This window comes from Ambystoma mexicanum (genome assembly GCF_040938575.1).
Source record: "Ambystoma mexicanum isolate Mex_15411 chromosome 12 unlocalized genomic scaffold, UKY_AmexF1_1 Mex_chr12_unloc.2, whole genome shotgun sequence".
Classification (NCBI taxonomy): domain Eukaryota; kingdom Metazoa; phylum Chordata; class Amphibia; order Caudata; family Ambystomatidae; genus Ambystoma; species Ambystoma mexicanum.
Window position 1 is genome coordinate 12562672 of NW_027182323.1, and position 21233 is coordinate 12583904.

Below are 21233 nucleotides of genomic sequence, written 5' to 3' on the forward strand. Positions count from 1 at the left end.
GGAAGTGGCCGAGCCATCACACCTTGATTAGGGCATACCTCAGGGGGCATGTTTATAAATAGGGGGCGTGGCTTGGCAGCCATGAAGTGAGGAAGCAGCACCTCAGAGCTCCTGAGACATTCTGTAGATAAATCAGTAAATCTGGTCCGATTTGTTACAAAATTATATGTGAAGGTGTCGGAAGGCGAGGTGAACACCCTGGCGAAAAACTGCTGCAGAGAGAGGTGCAGAGCCAACACACCGCATTCCGTGTGTAAGAGTATTTTCTGCTTTGCTTAAAGTATGACTTTAAAAGATATTAATGCATCTTGTGCACTAGCAAAATACACATATACATTTGGCCAAAGGGGAAGAGGTCAGACTACCCACAAGCAAGGACAAAGAAGGTTTACACGTGCCCCTAGGGGCCATGGAGGAAAATCTGCTCAGGCAACAACCTCATTGCCCTATGCCAGAGCCCAAATCCTCTCGGAGCACTTTGATCACAGAAGCCCAGTGGGAGCAAGGTTGACACAGCATCTGCAAGAAATGGCATCTTATTACTTCAGATACATGGGCACTACAGACAGTTGTCCAAGGGTACTGTCTCCTATTTTTACAAAGACCCCAGATTGTCCCCTAAGTGAACAAGACAGGATTGTGACCCATCCGGGACTTGAGGGACTTGAACAAGTTCTTCAGGAAGGACAAATTCAAGATGGTCACTCTTGCAGATTTTTTAGGCCCTTCAACTCCAGGATTGGAAGGTGTCACTGGAGGTTCAGGATGCTTACTTTCATGTGCCTTACATCCCAGACACAGGAAATTACTTGAGGTTTGCCATTGGCAGTTCCCACTATCAATTTTGAGTTCTGCCTTATGGGCTCACCTCCACAGCAAGGGTCGTTACCAAGTTGATGGTGGTGGTGGCAGCAAATGTAAGCAGTTGAGGGATTCACATCTTTCCCTACCTAGACGATTGGTTGATCACAGCTCATTCCCCCGAACAGGCTCTAGAACATCTCTACAGCACTTTCCACTCCCTCCACAAACTGGGCTTCTCCTTCAATTTCAAGTAGTACCAGATGGCACCTTCTCAGAAGCTTCAATTTATTGGAGTGGTCCTGGACTATTCCTCAGAGAAGACTTCTCCCAGGTTGAGGGCTCAATATATGTTGCAGATGGTAACAAGATTTCAGCACAATATCTACCGACATTTGAATTTCTGAGGTTGCTGGGCCTCATGGCATCCTACATTTTCCTGGTGCCAGAGGCCTGCCTAAGGAGGAGGTCCCTAGCACACAGAGGGGGGGTCCTCCAGATGAACCATTTATCAAATAGTTCAATGGCCCAGTTGTTGCTAGAGCTGGGCCCTGTTCCATGGGTTATTAAATTGCCTCAAAGAACAGTACACACAGTGAGTAGTATTTTTGTTATACTAAAAGTTTCATAATTTATTACGTAGGCCATTGGTCCTACGGTTACAAGCTTAAAAAAGACCAATTAGGTCTATTTGTAATTATGTAGAAAAATCAAAACATAAATACATAAGTCAATATGAAAAATGCATGCATATATACATCAACATTTTGTGAATTAATCAATTGAAACTTAAGTGACACTGTGTCATAATCATTTTTGAGGAAAACACAAGCAAAGAAACTATCTTGCTGGCCCTGTCTGTCTAATGAATCACAGACATCCTCAATTCGCCAATGTCGCTTAGTTTACATTCTAAAAATCATTATTCATGACCAAAAGCACATCCCAGGTCTACGTCCTTGGTAACGTTGTTAAACCGCACAGCATAACTTGATAACGCAGGGTTATGCAGGGGACATTTCGGCAGAGCATCAGTTATACTGCCTTCATCAGGACCCCAAGGGAGATGGAGCTCTGTGGATGTGATAGATTACATATTTACTGCCATGCAAAAAGATCCAGTAAAAACGCTACAAGCACAAATATACAAATAGATAAAAAATGTTAAAATGTGAGGAAAAAAACCTCCACCAAAAACACCAAGACCCTGTGTGTATATATCAAAATGTGCTACTGCACCCTTAAAGTGTGGCCTCACCAAAATAAAAATCCTTCACCCTACCCACGAATACAATTCACCCAACCGTGCTTACAAAAAATATTTGTGAAGCCGGGGAGGGGGAAAGAAAAAGCAGGGAAAGGGGAGGAATGTGGGGGGGGAAGAAAAAACTAAAGAAAACTTCCCCATGTCGTCGTGCGGAGAAAGGTGGAACCCAAGTATCGACATGCAGGGTGCCATTAGAACCGGGCCCAAGGAGTCTGCAGCACAAAAAGTCCACATGCAAATTGCACTCAACTTACTATATGGGGTGGCTAAAAACTCCCCAAACAAGTAGTTACTACAGCGTTGTCAGCATCATGTATGTACTCCTGTCTTTAATACATAGATCTGCAACCAATAATATCACTAACAATGAGAGAAAAAGAGAAAAGGAAACAAAAATCCGATGAATCACTCATCAGTTAAAATATATTCATCTAATTCGCTAGTTAAATTCCAGTCATCTTCCGAAGGACCAAAAACGGTGCTCACCTGAGTTGTAAATGCGGGTATGTTTCTGAGTGTCCTCCTATTATAGATATTCATAGATGGAAACCGAACTCTTAGGTGGAGAGGCTCAATATTGCTGTAGTTTGGATAGTCACAGATCGCATATCCCAAACTGAAAAAGAGTAGGATGGAAACAATATTAGAAGTATATATAGCCTATGGACTACATACTGGCAGCCCTAAGACCATGTGTAACCCCGAGCCATGGGAATGTAAGAGAACAAAAGGAGGAGGTCCCTCCAGTGGGCCTTCAGATCCCAATGGTCACAGTTCTCAGCAAGGACGACAGACCTTCTTCATGATCCGAGCAAGGTCAGAGAGGATCTCCTGTGGTGGGCCTCCAAGTAGAACGTGATGATAGGGGAAAACCTTTGGCCGCACTGGCCAGAGATAACTGTAGTCACAGAGGCTTACCTCAAGGGATGAGCAACCTGACAATGAGCAGACTTTGGTCCCCTGCAGAATCATGACAACACATGAACCTTTTAGATCTCAGGGGGATCAGGCTGGCGCTGATCGGCTTTTTCTTTCCATCCAGGGAAAGTGTGTCCTAATAATGACCACAACACGGTGGCCATGCATTACCCCAACAAGAGAGGAGGTGTAGGGTCACTACCACTGTGCAGGGAGGCAACGCAGCTTTGCTTTTAGGCTCTACAAAATGGGATCTCTCTGCCGGCTGTTCATCTAGCTGGAGAAGAGAATAGGTTAGTGGACGCTGTGAGAAGGCAGAGCACGATCTCCTATGAGTGGGAGTTGGCCCAGGAAGTCCTTCTAGAGATTTTAGCCCTTTGGGGAACCCCTAGAGTGGATCTGTTCAAGTCCAGTATCAAAATGAAGTACAAGCTGTTCTGCTTCATGGAATTTCCTCAGAGATGAGCTCTGGGGGATGCGTTCATAGTGGACTGGAAATTTCCACCCCAGTACGCGTTCCCACCAGTCCCCGTCATTACTCACATCATCAGTAGGTTGAGGAAGTTTGGGAAATCCATGATCCCGATTGCTCGGGAATGGCCTAGGAGGACGTGGTACCTGGACATTCTAAACATGTCCATCTGCCCTCCATTCCATCTTCCTCAGAAAGTGGATCTACTGTTTCACTTAGGAATCAGAACGCTGAACTTTCACACCTAGTTTCTGAGAGGCTAAGATATAAAGATTGAAACCTCCCGGAAGACTTTATGGAGGAGTTGCTTTCAGTCAGAAGACCAGCAACTAAAAACTATAATGCTTCCCTTGGAACAAGTTTTGCAGCTGGTGTAGAGCCAAAGATATAGATCAGTTCTCTTGTAATACACCTGCAGTGCTTTCTTTTTTTACTCTACCTAGCCCATCATGGGCTGCAGATGGCTACTGTTAACGAATACTTGGCAGCGTTATCCATTTTTAAACGAATGCTAGAACAAGGATCTTACTTTAAGATGCCTATTGTAAACCAATTCTTAAAAGGACTGACACATACATTCCCAACGGTCCCTTTTCTGTTTCTGTCATGGGATCTGAACTTGGTTCTTATATTTCTAATGGGAGCACCATTTGAGCCACTTCAAAATTGTCCCCTCTGGTTAGTAACCTTGAAAACAATCATTTTATTAGCCATCACATCTGCTTGTAGAGTGAGTGAGCTACAAGTTCTATCATGCAAACCATCTTTTACTGTATTCTCTAAGGAGAAGGTAGTTTTGCGGGTTCGTCCCTCCTTCTTTCCCAAGATGGTGTCCTAGTGTCATCTGACGCAGAAGATCACACTGCCCGCTTTTTATCCCCCTCCTTAACCTTCAATGGAGGATGAGAGGTTACACAGACTTCACCCGAAAAGGGCTCTTAGCTTTTATATTTCAAGAATGGTAAATGTCAGACAGAATGACCAAACCGTGACCAAAAAAACTCTATCATGTTGGATCATTCTATGCATTTCGGAGTGCTACTCCATTGCTGTAAAAGATGTCCCTGAAAATCCCACTCCACCACGGGAGTGGCAACCACTTCGTCTCTCCAAAGAGGGGTACCAGTGAAGGACATTTGCAATGCCACAACTTGGTCCTCACTCCATAATTTCTCAAAACGTTGCTGATTAGACACCCTATTGGGCAAGGACGCTTACTTTGGAAGTGCGTTTCTGCACAATATTATGTGTTAATTAGACTTCCACAAAAGAATCCACTTCTCCCACCTTCATCTCCAAAACTGCTATCAGAGTCTATCAAAGATGAGGAATCTGTTGGAGGACACAATCCATTAGAATAACAAATTACTTTCCCCATGTAATGTTCTTTCTGATGGATGTTCCTCCCACAGGTCCATCATCACCCTCCCAGCCTACCCCTCTGACCTTGGGTGAATTTGTTATCACTTCTCTCTTTCAACGGCCATGCAGGTTATTTTATTCTTCAAGACGGTTGAGCAGAAAGAGGGAAAAACTAGGAACTGAGACAGCGTGTGCAATGCGTGGTATTATACTATCATTGTCCCGTCCTGACATGGGAATGGTAATTGTCATGGGAAGCTGATGCTGCACAGCGCCCCCTGCTGTCAAAATATTTTCAGAGACTGCACAGGAGGATACGAATACATCAAAGATGAGGAATCTGTGAGCTGAACATCCACCAGAAAGAACATTTTCAGGGGTAAATAATTTATTCTTTCAGTTCGCTTACATCGTTAGAACCAGGTAGTAAAGCTGTCTTGGTGAAAACACCCGGAATTTCACCAGACCAAGCTACTGCTCAATGTCTTTAAAATCCTTGTAGATTATTTGAGGGTGGCCTACCAGGTACCTCTTGTTTTGTTCACAATGGATACAGGCTTCTGAAGTCATAAACATGTCACTGTATTACTGCTGCCCCTATACAAGGCGTTTTGCTGCATCAGAGGCTGTGGAAAAGACTGTTGCTCGATGTGCTCATACAGCGTGGCATCCGATTCTAGCATGGACACCGCCTCATGTTCCCACAATGTGCGTACTGTCATCCCCATGCCTTCTAATGATACACTTTATCATAGTTCTACAATACAGGTGCCAATGAGCTGTTATTGTTAGTGGATTTAAATCATTTTATGGGTAGCATCGGGAGCAACCGTGGTAAAAGCAGCCATTGAAATCAAAGGCGCTGGGTAACCCGTCAATTACAGAATAGCCATCCAAATAATATGGGCCCACCTTATGCCTGCTGCCTCCTCGTAAGGCTGTTTGTACGAAGATACCCTCACTTTCAATACAGTAGGCACTGTGTGCACAGCGTGGAATAACATTTTCTGAGTACGGTGGTAGAGGTTGTAGGCACTAAGGCTATGGTTTATGGTTTTTAAAACATGTACCGATACATAACCATGCACAAAGAATTTAATGTGACATGTGGAAAGGGGTCTAGGTAATATTGATAAGGCATCTCCTCTAGGATTTCAGGGTTTGTTACAAAACATTTGTGTAAAGTCATCTCTTTGATACTGTTCATAAAGAGGGGTGCCTCAGGATGTGAACGTCCTGTTGACAATAGGCATGTAGCCCCTTCGGTCAAATATATTACTGCTATTGGTGGCGTACCATTTGAGGAAATCTGATTTTACATCTGGCATCATCATGTCCATGCCATAAAAATGTTTAGCGGACATGGCTTCTACGTAGTCCTTGTTCTGCATGGTGTTTAAAAAATGGGGGGGAAGTACCCCTTAGTTCCTTCAAAGCCTATAGCCTTCAGTAGCTTGCTCAAACTCAGAGGCAGAAAGTTCACAGAATCAATAAACCTGATTTTTAAAGGGACTACTGGAAACATCATGATCTTGCAGCCCTGCTTTAAAGGGGATAATCTCGATTTTATGTTTTTTCTTCTTCTTTAATCAGCTGGTTCACGTCAAAGTACCCATCATAGCCTTTAGAATTGTGCACTATGAAAGTGTAACCCCTGAAAAGGGGTATCTGTGAAGGTGCTGTTGAAATTGTTCATGCAACTTTCTCTTCAACTCCGAAGAAGAGTCATTTCACAGATGTGCATAAATGTAGTTGGGCACATGATCACAGGTTGCCTGATAGCATTCAATGTCAAAGACGATAAATGAATCAGTTTTTGGGGGACGTTTTATGTGGGTCATATAACACGTGTGTTGATACATAAATGACTGGGGTCATTGGTGACTTGGTTACTAAGGCTCTGTGGCAGGAGAGTCTGCTTTGTGCCGGACTAGCGTAGCTGAACCACCTCCTCTGCTACCAACTTGTTGGTGTAAATACCAGGTATGCCAGAGGTCTAGGGATTCGTCTGACTCACAAGGGCCCAATACCCCTTTCCCCAGAATAAAGAGAGGACTCAGCCAACAGCAAGTTAGAACTGTTGTTTATTACAAAAACCGAGAGGGATCATACAAGAAAATCAAGATTCTCCAGTACATCTCAATTTTCCAAGGTGTGTTTCCCAATTTTGATGCCATATGTCATCATCACCCGGGCACTTCCCCAAAAACCTATCCCACTACTGATTGGGTTCTGAGAGAGTACTAACACATATAGCTAACCCCTGTAGAGGTTATTCTACTGGCCCTTGCATGTCAGGTGGCTGACCTGCCCCGTCGCCAAGAAACGATCTATTACATTGTTGCAGAGTAGTAAACTTACCATTGGCCCTTGCCATCCACCCCTAGATTTCTGTCTCGTGATTTGTTGGATCTGTGGTCTCCCCAGGCCTGGGACCCAGTTCGGTTCTCAGCCCTCTGTGCACCTCTTCAAGGTGATGTGAAATGACTGTGTCTGAATTTTATCTGGTAGTAGACCGCCTTTGCCTATGAGCGTGCGCTCCTGGTTGCAACACTTGTTTCACTTCTCATCTGGGTTGCTGAGAACGGCTTGTCTTCCCACCACTGTTGAATGCCCATTGTCTAGTTCGGCTGCATCACGTGGTTGTGGACCACACAATTGAGCTCTTGGGTATGCATTTATGAGGATTTATTCCATTTTCCTGCAGCTGGTCCCTTGTAGTCTGGAACTTGGAATGTGACTGTTTATCTCTGACCTTGGCTGTGAGCTCGGTCTTTTCTTGTCTGGTGTTCTGTGGCTTGAGGCCTTCTGTAATGTTCCTTAGAATTCTAATGTGTTTTCTACATGCCCGTACTATGCTATGTTTCCTATAGATTAGTCATACGTGGTCCTACCAGGTTCCATATATAATCCTTTAGTCTGTGAGAAACCTGAGGGTATTCTCCCAGATAGACCTCAAGAATCGCTTGTTCAGGTGGCCAGGGACGGGCTGGCACTCTCAGATCCCAACCCTGAGGGTGGACGAGCGATGGAGGAACACCTGGGTAGGGGAGCCCGAGGTTATGCTCAGGGGAATACCCAAAGGGAGAAGCAGCATTATACTGAGGAGGAAGGGCAAGGGGACGAAGTCCCTGAGGTTTTCCTTGGTTATTCTACATCAATCTCCCTTCGACCTAAAGAAGCTCCCTTAACAAAATCCCACCACCCCTACAACTCTGATAAACCATCTAGGAACCCTCTTACCCTCAAAAACCACAATTCCCAGAATCCTTGTTTTCCCGGTTTTCACCCGAATACTCCCGATCCTTCGTCTCCACGCCCCGCTGGTTATTATTTTCTGAACACCCAATCTATTATGACAAACAAATACCATTCCCACAATTCCTCTTGTTCATTTCACGATCCCAGCTATTCCTGTTCACTCCACAAACCCTTCAAAACCCACCGTTCCGAGAACACTACCAACCCTCCCAGTATGAGGGTTACAATTCCCTATAACACCTCTTCCCCCTCCTAGCACGTAGGATATTATGACACCAACACTTTCTCCTGATGTAGAAAACAATGGACTAAGCCTAAAGTTGTTTACCTGACATGTCCCAACTCAAGGGTCAGGCAAGGTCAGGCAATTGACCTGAATCACGCACACACCTGATGGCCCTTTCCTCTCCCCACAGGGATAAAAGGTGGAGCACAAGACGAGCGAGGCAGAAAGTGCGATGAGACAGCTATCCAGACCCTGCAGTTCAAAAGGAGGAGAAAGACGGCAAATATCGAGAGGTTGACAAGGAGAGACGCGACCTTGCCCTTTCCGACTCAGACCCGCGAAACCTCTGCAGAGGTTGTCGTGAGGCCGTGGACAATAAGCACTAATGTCTTGCAGCAGATGTCAACAGTACACGGAGCGTGCCTAAGCCGCAGCGAGGGAAACTCCTGCTACCGTGGTACCAGCCTTAACTCCAGATCCAAGGAAAGCCAAGCGGTTCATCACAGCCGGTGAGTCGAAGGGAGAACCGATAAGAACCGGGCTGTGTTGAATGAAAGTCGCAAATTGGCATATGAAGAAGAGTTCAAAGAACTGATTTGGTGTAAAGACCAGCTGCAGAGGGAACCGGCACCACTTGGGGGCTGACTCGGGGAAGCCCTTGTTGTTACCATGTCTAATACGATTACAGATACCAGAAGGCCATAGGAGAGCCGCCAAGATAGGTAAAAGTGGTCATACAGGAGGTTGAGCAAAATCCCTGTACAATCAAAGTCTTTGACCGACAAACTGTTGAGAAAGTAAGGGAAGCGAATCCCACATGGTGCAAAATTACTACATGAACTGTATATCGGAAACGTTGGTGAGAGTGAACCGGTTTAAAAAGACAGTGAGATTTGTGAAAGCGAGAAGAATTGCGAGACAAGGCGAAGGAAAGTGTCCCCCTTGTCATTTGGGATCCGAGCCCGGTCAAGGGAGATCCAGGGGTGAAATGCTAGCACCCAAAGTTCACTAAGAAAGGAACTGTTTTGTGAAATCGTTGAAAGCAATATCATGAAGGGTGTGCGCCCGGAAGAGGGGTACTCAGGGGTGAAGCCGCCACCCAAAGTCTATGTGAAGCAGAACTTTGTGTGTGTTTGTTAAACACATCCGGCCTCGAAAGAAAGAAACTTTTACCATCGAAGAACCTGATAGCTGGAATTAGAACTGTCAGCTCGTGCTGGAGAGGCTTGAGCGTGTGCTGTGCTCCAAAGTCCCACCTTGTCCCATGCTAAAAACGTGGGGAAGGGAGACCTCAAGGCAATCACATCCTGACTTATTATTTGAACACTGTTTGCTTTACTTTGATACCCTATCCACACTCTTTCTGTAATTAGTTGTAAGGATATGCCGATCGGTTTTTGTTAGTATAGGCCTTTTTACTTTGACACGCCACTAGGACTGCCTTATTTTTCATTTCATGGTCGACGCTTGCTCTCATTTTAGATTTAGGTTTAGGGGAGGCGTTTTTTCACCCTGCATTTAGATTTCAATAAACACCCTTGAACTGTGATCAATTGTGCCTCTCTTTACTGTTTCCACCATGGGTTCCTTACAAGTCCCATAGGGTTAATTGCCATAAGCTTCTGCAAGGTTGCTCAGGATCTCTTGTTGCCTTGCATTTCGGCGTTACTGCATTTGGCTAATGATAAAAATAATAGAAGCTTTTACAGTATGTATATGTATCCGTCCTCAATCTACAGAACTGTGTAAACATGTTCTTCGTGTACGCAAGTGTGTGTTCGTGTAATGCTGTGCAGGGATGCGAATATTATTTGTGACTGACGCTGCTATGTCGTGGTGTCACTAATGACGTCAGCAGAGAGCCTTCTCATCACTTAATCGATGCAGTCCGTTATAGTGTTTGGATCCACAATCTCGTCGGGTTCTCTGGATCTGGGAGAATATGCACTGGATATGGTTGGAATGGCTGTCTGAGGGGATACCTCCCTGCATACGAGTTAGGCAGTGGTGCAATGGAGGATCGTCCAAAAAATGATGAGTGACTTTGACTCTTTGACCCGTCATGTTCATTGGGGTAAGGAGGGGGATTCCTGGGGCCCTCTTTTCAGTTGGTTGAACCTCAAGAGCATAAGGAATCTCCCCATTTCCAGACTGAAATTGTAATTTAATATATGTTTCGATAACATTTAATTTAAATGTAACTCAAATATTTATTTGCTAAAAAAAGCAACATTATTTGGGGTGGAAGAGGTCACTTGATCACCAATATTAAGCAAGCAGCAAGGAATGCTTTTTCCTAGTACGAAAGACATTGTTTAGTAGGAAAATGTCCTTAAAAATACCTTGGGCCTTCATTCTTCTGACGTTACAGAATGGCGCAAAGCAGAGCCCAGGTGCTTAATGTCGATTACCGACTTGTGTGATAAATCCCCCTAAACTCTCCCCGATGGTGGCACTCTCAGTTTAAATTTGTACCCATGCTCATCTCCATTTTTTTAAAACACCCCCTTTCCTTGTTTTCAACATTATTAAACACCCCTTATTCTCGAAATCAAGGATTCCGCAATTATTTACAACACCCTTATACTTGATAATGTCTTACCTGCACAAAACAATCAGTCATCTTTGTGTATTGCCCTACTTGTCTTAACATCCCAGAAATGTTTTACACAAGCACCTTCTGAATAAAATGTGCATACATTACAATGTTTCAGGCTTATGTAGTGCAGCCATTTGCTGTGGAGAATAGGCTGAGGGTTTGGAATGCTTATGGTCCCTTCCCAGTGAGCTGTGACTTGTCAGGAAAAGGGGTGAATAGCACAATCCAATTCTCCCCCAGCCCAATAATTAAAGATAATAGTCATAGAAACCGACTTGGGGAATGACCTGGGGGGCGGTGAAGCCCAGCTCTGGCACTTAACATAGCTTGGCTTTGTTACTTCAAAGGCCTCATTAATGCCAACCTGCATTATGGAAAAAAATAACTTTAGTCAAGATTTCAAAGAGGAAGGCCTCTGTGTTTTACACATCAAGAAAGCACCCTTTCACTCGTTTTTGGGGACGAGCATGTGTACCGCACAACAGTTTAAGTGCCACCACTGGGAAACCCTCCCTCAGGCCTCATCAGGGAGTCACGTGACAGTACTCTGTGGCTATGCTCGGACCCCTTGAAGTCAGGCCCACCAGCTTGTCCTTCACTGTACTCTCACTCTTGGTGGGGTAAGCAAGCCTCTAATCCCCATCCCAAATGTGGCAGACAGAGGGGAGAATCAAAGATTATACATGGAGGAGCTGCTTTTTAGCATACCAGGCAGCCACTAGGGGCTGGGTCGCACCTCTTCTCCCTCCCGGCAGCTCACATGAACTATGCAAGTATGATGTGGACGGCTCAGAAGGGCACACCACAATCTATACAGTTGCAGTATTCATAACCACATTTTTGATGAGGTAGGGCCAGGCAGCCTGCAGTGTCGGGCATGAATTGGCATGGTGAAAGAAAGCGGCTAACCGGAAGTGCGACGAAAGTGCTCTGTGTTTGGTGGTGTGTATTCTTACCCTGTCAGTCTGACTATTGAATGCAACCTTTCACTGGTTACCACGTGGGAAAAACCATAGAAGGTTTACTTTGAACATTATCCTGCTGCAGGCTGTGGGAGACGTAGAAGCACGGTGCTCATGGTCTGAAGGTGGGAGCCTGAATCAGGAAGCGGCTCCTTTAACTGCCAGCGACGCCTGTGACACGCACCCGCTCGCGCTATAAAACATCAGCTGGAGGCGGAAGCAGAGCGGAAGTGCGGTGAAAGTGCTCTGTGTTTAGCGGTGTTTAGCGTTTAGCGGTGTTCGGCGGGGAGGCCAGGAGTACGGTCCCCTATGCAGTAAGTGTTTATTACTACAATATTTGTGAAACCCCTCTACCAATCGAGGACTGCAGGATTTTCCTTTGACTCGATTTGGCTTTGTGAGTCAGTACATTGAATCAAATATGGCTCCTAGCCACTTTGTATTCTGAACTGGGTGAGAAGAGGAGGAGTGAATGTCTAAATCATACAATCTATGGAGCAGACTATTAGGGGATAAAATGGGTCCGCTAGATTTACTCCATACTCTAGCTGGCTCGGATGCTATGGATAGGTCAAAGGATTCCTCCTCCCGGACTCAAAAATTAGGGGGTGATGGATTCCTTCCGACTAAAAGCACTTTTCCCCGGGATTCCAAAATCCCAACAAGCTCAGGAATGAGCCCATCAAAGATAAATTATGCAATTGAAAGATCCCACTCTACACCAAGGAATCTGTCGGCAAAAGATTGATTAATTTCGAATTTAATATATACTGTTACTGCAAACACGATGAAAAATACTATTAAAGATCACTTCCCAGTTCCACAAAGGTTACTAACTATGTACCGTCGGAAGAAAGCTTAGGAGAGCGGCGGGCCTCAGAAATGAATGAACAGAGCCCCAAAGATTTGCAGTATCAATCTGTGAATGAAGATGTCATCGAGGTTCCCCACACAGATCCATCCTTTGAATTGAATCAGGTTCCGGAAGTGTGGCACCCTTTAGAGGTTGTCTCTAATATGGGTCATTTACCACGCAAGAGGAAAAAAAGCCAAATGGATAAAGATCTAAGTCAAACAACAGACACGGGGATCGATTTGGGTCCCCCACGATAGTGGCCCTGAACTTTATATTGGGCTTGTTTGTAAAAGTATTCGAAAATATCAAAAGGGAAGTGGATCAACATTCAGGAATTCTGTTAGAGTTAGCAAAGGAGATGGAATCAGTTGACTCAAACTTGGTGGCTCTAAAATCAGCCACAAATGAAGATAGGAAAAATCGATGGACGTGTTACAATATATCCAGAAGGAGCAATCGTGAAAATGTTATATTCTGACTACTCAAGGGCTTGAGCTAAAGGATGAAATGCTTAGGATAACGGAAAAATTGGATCAAGGTATCATACATCAGGGGATAAAATTGCCCCAAAAAGTGGTGGAAAACCAGTGAGAGGAAAGCATGTGGGATGATACGCCACTATCAACATACGTTATGGAAGAATTTATGCGGCTTGCACAATTAGCACAAGATGAAGCAATACAACCTTCGACCAGTGAATCCCTGATGGATAGGGCTGTTCCAGAGGAAATACCACTTAATAAGAAATCCAATGGTAAAACAAAATGAAAGAGGAAGAACAAAAACTGGGACAGAATCCGAAGCTGATGGGAAGGAAAAGGGATTTAAATCCCTGACAAGCTTCAGGCAAACAATTCTTAAGAAATATGAAAAAAATGAACTTGGAGCAGGCAGAAAAAGTGGACTTGAAAGGTCTAAAGAAGGGCAAATCTAAATTTGGTCAATCTGATTCTATGGTCACGGGTGCAAAGAAGCTGAGGGGGGAGCCCTCACCGGTAATTGTGAAAGTAACGGTGAGTAGTCGTACTGATTCCGTGGATGCCCTGAAGAAAATAGCCCCGCTCTTCGTATGTAGGAAGCAACAATCCAAATCTAACCCGCTCCTCCCTGAAAATTGTGCCAATTCTTCTGAAAAAAGGAGATTGTTTGAGGCAAAATGACAGGACCTCGAGTGGGGATTATGATGCTGAATGTCTACAAGATCATTCAGACTCAGTCAATGGGCTAGTAATTGAAGGTCCCACTGTTAAAAATGGAAGTGAGTTACGCGGGTTAAGGAAACAGAGCTTTCCACCCCGGGTAACATCAGTAACACAACTTTTGGCTAACAAAAATCCTCTAAGCAACACGACTAGTTTGAATGTTTTTTTAAGTAACCCAAATACTAGCAAGCAATGTAATCCCATAAATCGACCCACTATTCTCGATGAAATGAAATGAAATCAGTGAATTTGTTAAAATACCTGTCTTTGGGAGACATTGACCGTGTTAGGTTTCTGGAGTTTCCGAAAACCACTATTGCTAAATTACAGATGAAATCAAAGCTAGCTCTGAAAACCATGATGGACTTGATTGAAGAAGGCTTTATAATATCTAGAACTGCACCAATTAATGTGGTAAAAACTGTAAGCATACAAAAATCTCTCCATTTTGTTTTCAAAAAACGAAGCACACTTTAAGAAAAAGGAATTTGAGACTAATTTCATTTACAAATAAACAACAAACAATTTCTGCTCCTTCTGGAACCAACTGAGAAGCATCAGATCTAATGAGTTGGATACACAGACAGTGGTGTCCACCTCTTCCCAGCCTCCAAGTTTTGATCTCGACACAATTGGGGTGGAGGCACACTACTCATACTTTGCTAAAAATGCAACACAAGATAATTCTATTTACAGAGTGAATGTCACTTGCAGACATAGAAGCTTTGACGACAAAAAAGGCATTAGGTTTCTCCGCAGAAGAGGCGGACAAAATACTTGGCTTAATCAACGATTCAGGATTCAACACAAGCAAAACGACCAAACAGGATCCAGCTCGAAGAATCAAACAACTAGAATATCTAATCTGAAAAGAAATAAATCGGAAGCTCCACGCAATCACTTTGGGCAGATACATAAAAACCAACGGATCCCAAGAGGACCACGAATACAGCTGTGTCCCACACTGTATAAAGAAAGTAAGGAATTTGTAAAAAAGTGGAAAGCGATTTTGAACAAGTGTTCTTTGGATTTGATCCTCCTTACAATTCAAGAGCTTGCAAACAATCTTAAAGATCTGAACATCGAAATTCGGGTAATGGAAAAAGAACTAGTAGCAACCTTGAACAGAGAAGAGGTTGACGCGATTTTGGGAAGATATCAACACAAAGCTAGCTGGATATAAAACTGACCTGGAATTTTTTCAAATCAGAAAGTTCAAACGAGATGCATAAGATTATCTTAATGATGAAGTCTACAGCTGGATGGATAAGTATGGACCACCAATGAGAAAACCAAAGCAAGATAACACTAGCGAAACATCGAGCTCAGGAACAGAAACAGAGAGAGAACCAGGGAATCGGGAACGAGAGACTACTCCCAGTACTTCAAGAACAGAGACGACAGGTACCCCTAATACAAGAAGATAACCTTTTTATAGAGAGAGGAAGAGGAGAACAAGGAGGGGGAAGAGAAAAACCAAGAGGACGACCAAAAACAAGATTACAACAGAAGAAAACCTAGTTATTAACCTTTCAACAAGAGTTTTGACAGGAGGAGTGAAGCAAACACTTCAAAAAGGATTAAGTTTTGTGCCAACATACAATAGCAGTCTGTTCGATATCAAAATAGAACCGTACAAACTAGTACGTAAAATTAAACTTACTGTGTTCTTTAGTGATTTAGAAAATGATTCCACGAATGAAACAGACGATTCTGGTTTCAAAGAGTTCAGGAGCAAGAGCAACTTTATTCCACCAATTACGGTTCCATCAGTGGACATTTTTCAGAAACCGGTCACGAGAGACCTTGAAAAGATTAAATTCAAACACAGAGGATATCGGAATATGCGACCTCACAAACTCCAATTAATCAAAAATGTATACAGCGATGAATCATTGACCATAAGATTGGCAGACAAAGGTGGAGGATTAGTGCTATTGAACATAGTCGACTATGAGAACGAAAGGCAACTTAGTGATATGAATACATATGTGAGACTGGACCTAGACCCCACAAGCCAAATAAAAATGAATCTTGATGAACTCTTAGAGAAAGCTGAAGGGCTAGAATGGATCAATAGTTACACAAGGAAATTCCTAACCAATACCCACCCACGGATACCTCATTTCTACACATTACCGAAAGTGCAAAAAGCTCTATGTAAACCCCCAGGAAGACCAATAGTTGCCGGTATCAACAGCCTTCTCGAGCCATTGGGAAAATATATAGGGCCTCATTACACGGAAGGCGGTGAACCATGGCGCTATTAGCGCCATGGTTCATGCCGGTAAAATACTGGCACCGCCTTGGTGGAAAGGGGAATTACCGCCCCATTCCAAGGTTGGCGGGGCGGTAATTCCCCCTTCCACCATTGCCCTTCCCCATTCCCATTTTTGCCCCATAGGGCTCTATGGGAATGGGGAAGGCGCTAATTACGGTACCGCAAATTGCAGTACCGTAATTAGCTCCACTGGTCCCTTTGCGGGTTGGTTTTTAACGCCTGCAAAAAGCAGGCGTTAAATTCCCCAACCCACAAAGGGACCTTGTAAGGCGGTAAGGATTTACCGGTACCGGTAAAATACCGGTACCGGTAAACCCTTACCGCCTACCGTGTAATGAGGCCCATAGACTTCTTTCTTCAGCCTTTGATCCAAAAAACATGCACGTACATAAAAGACTCAACCCATTTTCTTCAATACCTGAACAGAATACAATTTGATGCCAACCACATTTTGTTCACAATCGATGTAAAAACTTTATATACATCAATCCCCCATAGCTTGGGAAGAGAAGTAGTGGAATGGATACTGTTGAATGAAGGAGAAATACCGGCCCAAATAGAATTCATCTTGGCACTTCTTGAATTCATAGGAGGAAACTCCTATTTCTGCTTTAAAGACAATTACTACCTACAAGTTGCAGGCACCGCGATGGGGGCAACCATGGCTCCATCATATGCGAATGCCTTCATGCATACATTTGAAATGGATCATGTTCTACATCACCAAACATGGAAACAAGATTTGGCGATTTGGATAAGATACATAGATGACATTTTCGGAATCTGGACAAGTACGCATACTAAATTGCTTGAATTTTTTTAATATCTTAATGGAATAGACCCAAGGATACAATTCACACACGAACACTCACAGAAGACAATACATTTTCTGGATGTCAAAATCACTGCTGCAGAAACTGAGTATACCTGCTCCCACCTGCAAGGCTAAAAACCTCGGGGTCATCTTCAACTCCACACTCTCCTCCTCTCCTCACATCTCTGATGTCTCTAAGAAGTCACACTACCAACTACCCCTCCTCAGAGGTATTCTTCCTTTCCTCTCCTTCCCCCATAAGCTCACTGTCTCCAGAGCTCTGGTTCTCTCCAGGCTGGACTATTGCAACAGCCTCTTTCTAAATCTGCCTGCTTCTACTCTCCACACTCTGCAACTTATTCAGAACAGGACCGCAAGACTTTTCCTTGGCATCAAGCCCAGGGATTGTATCTCTCCAGGACTGAAATGTCTGCACTGGCTCCCAGTGGCTGCGAGGCTAAAGTTCAAAACCATCTGCATCGTCCACAAGGCCTTCTGGGGCCTCAATACCTTCAACTCTCTTTTCCTAAATATCTTCCTTCTCGAATTCTTCGCTCATCCGCCTCTAGCTCCCTCAGGGTCAGTCGCTTCTCCAAGCAACGAGTTGGTGGTATATCTCTTTCCTCAGCTGGGGCCTCCCTATTGAACATCCTCCCTTAAACTTGAGGAGAACCATCTCCGGTTCTGGAAGCACCTCAAAACGTTTCTCCTTGCTTCTGCTTTTTCTCCTCCTTCTCTTCTGCTGACCTCCTGGCTGTAACCGGAACTGCACTGGCTACGTGGACACACTCCGATCTCGGGCCCAGGTCCTCCCCCGCCAGCGTCACACACCTGCACTGCCCACCCGGCAACCCCAGCACTTGGGGACTGTTTCTGTATCCCTACAGTCCCCCTACCAGCCCTCGACACCTGTTGTCCGCACTTACCCATTCACTTGCCACATGATTGCTGTTACTTTACTTGTTATCTTTTACCATGTACTGCACTGTCCCTGCCCCCTTCCCATGCACTTACATGATCTGACACCTGGCCTAGTAGGATCGTTGTCCTGTCCTCCCTGTGTTTCCCCTTCCTTACCTCGTTGCGCCTTGAAACACTTGTGTGTAGGTGCGTTATAAATGTCATATCATATCATACCACAAACATATTCCGCAAAAGCACAGATCATAATAATCTACTCCACAAATTAAGCTTCCATCAACCAAGCCTCATCAGGAATTTACTGTACAGTCAAATGTTACGGGTGAAAAGAATTGTCAGCAACACAGAAGACTACAAAAAGGAAGTGGAGGAAATGGGAAAGAAGTTTCTAGGTCGGGGATACTCGACAGAAGAAATAAAAACAGCAGAAGCACGAGTCGATACTCAAAAAAGAGAAGATCTTCTTAAGCCCAAAGAGAAAATAGACACGACACCACTGCTTGTCTATGTATCAAGATACTCGAAACAGAGCAACAGAATAAAAGAGATTATAAAAAAGAACTGGAGGACTGTCACTTGTGACCAGAGAGTTGAGCATTATCCCACTTTCGCATATCAACAAAGTCAAAACCTGAAAGACAAACTTGTAAACGCAAGACCACCACAGAAAAAGATCACAAATAGAATTGGAACTTACCCATGCCTGAACTGTAGTAATTGCGGATACATTCAGAAGGGAGAAACAGTGAATCATCCGCACACAGGAGAACGAATAAGATTGCGAAATTACGCCACATGTGAAACATTGAGCATCATATATGCAATCAAATGTCCATGCGGTCTCTACTATATAGGACAATCCAAAAGGACTGCCAAAATAAGATGGAATGAACATAGGTTGTGTATTCGCAACCATAATGTAAATTCAGTGGTTGCCAGACATTGGCACGAGAAAAAACAACACAACCTGGCACAAATCAGATTCATGATCTTGGAAGTTGTGAAGAAAAGAGACCCACATGAAAATATCCAAAAAAGATTGGACCAAAGAGAAATATTTTGGATTGACAAAATGAGCACACTCACACCAAAAGGATTAAATGAAGAGTTCAACTACATGTGCTACCTGTAACAACCCATAGAACTATGCAAGCTAGACATATTGGCTGTTCACCTGACCGGAACAAACCACTTGAAGAAATAGACCAGATGAACAGGATCATGAACTTTTATCGAACCTCTCTGTTTTTCCTTCCTTTATGACACTGACAATAACTCAGGCCAGCATGGATACTCCTGACGCTATGAATTACATGATTTTCATGCTATATGTGTTTTTCACATGTACATTTTCAGTTGCACACCAGTATGCAATCATTTACCTTTATCTTTTATTCCACAGTAAATATTCTTGACACTGTGCTTTTCGATCATAAATACCCACTTTACATTTTAGCCTGTAATTGCACATACACAGCCCCTCAGTGGCGATCCGCGCATGTCCGCCAACTGGCTTTGCTGAACAATTTGTTTCGCTCAAATATGCACTTTTGACATGCTGCGCGCAGAGCGAGCATGGCAAGCAATGCTTGTTCATTTTCCATTTTTGACATTTCTGCATTCGTGGCAATGTTAACCAATAGATACTTACGCGTTGCTGTGGTGATAATCCCGCCCTCCCTTATCCATGGGGAGGCAGGACGCGAGGCGTACGTGCTCCAGCTTCACAGCCGGAGCGCGGGGCCTCGCACGGTCACCATGGCAATGCTTTAAATACAAAGTGAAACCGCGCGTCCCGGCGGTTTCACTTTCAGGAAAGATGTTTGCGACCAGGAAGTTAAGACTTTTTCAGCACGTCTCTTGACGTTCAAACGCGGATCCCCCTTACAGAATGAGCACTGATATATGTATCCGATTTAGGTATCGCATCCAGAATGCAGGACGAGTGCCGGCATTAAGTAAACTTGAGTTACACGTGGTGATTTATGATGAATATCTTACAGACAGAGGTACGCTCTAATTGTCATGTAAGAACCTGATCTAGGAATGAGAGTGCTATTTACACGCAGAGATTGATAGATATCCCTTTTTGTTTTTGTTCCACTATACATCCCTGACGACATAATTTACGAATACTATTGTTATGTACACCATTTGGTTCACAATATAGCTTGATGCTTATGAAACGTTCTTTTTGAAAATAATTTTGAAAATAATTTGTTGTTTGACAATTATGACTTTGATAGGTTGCATAGCCCCGAAGATGGTGTAAATACACCGAAATGCATTGGCTTATGTACACAAAATTGACCATTGTACTATTTTTCTGTCTCAACACTCGCCACTTTAAATAATATGATTACAGGAATGTGCATTAAAAATTTCCTGTACTTTTGACAGAGTTTCTCTCCATTTTTTTTTCAAAAAACGAATTAAGAAGCACACTTTAAGAAAAAGGAAATTGAGAATAATTTCATTTACAAATAGACAACAAACAATTTCTGCTCCTTCTGGAGCCAACTGAGACGCGTCGGATCTGATGAGTAGGATACACCTCATTTTTTTTGTTTGTTGAATTTTTTGGTTCTTGTGTCACAGGACCATCATTTTTCTGACAGCTTCAGGCTATAATCAGCATACAATGTACTGATGAGGGAAAATGGGATGATCCCTTCCCCCGATTCTCGTCCAGACCATGGCCTATGACGTCACGACCTAAGCACTCACCGCGGGAGGAGTTCGACTAGCTCACTGCCGCCCCGGACGTCAAGATCCACCATGGCCACGCCCCGCACACCCAGGCCAGTTGCGCGTCATCCCAACCTCGGGCTGGGACCTCGGGTGGAGCTGCCATCGACCATATGGATCAACTCGATTAGACATCACCCACCAACATTGCCGTCGTTAGAGATGCCATGACGACATAGCCAGAGAACAAGAACACACGTGACACCAAGCACATGGATCAGACACACACCAACCCACACGAAGAACATATTCAGTGCTTGACGTAGAGGACTACTCACACATCGTTGTTATTTTTCACATAGGCCAACTACAGCACGGCAGAAACGCAAGACGCCAGAAGAGCTCGTGTACATGCTTGCAGACGCTTCCTCGCTACTAAAACTATGAAAACTATGAAGGTGTAGCCCTGTACATGGACTAATGCATAAGAACCCACGTTGCCCCTGGCAACCCCTGTAATATGGACTGCATACCGCCACCCATGAGCTAGGCCAAGGTAGGCCGCAAAACCAGAGTCCCCAGGCCGGAGCAGCTCAGATAAAA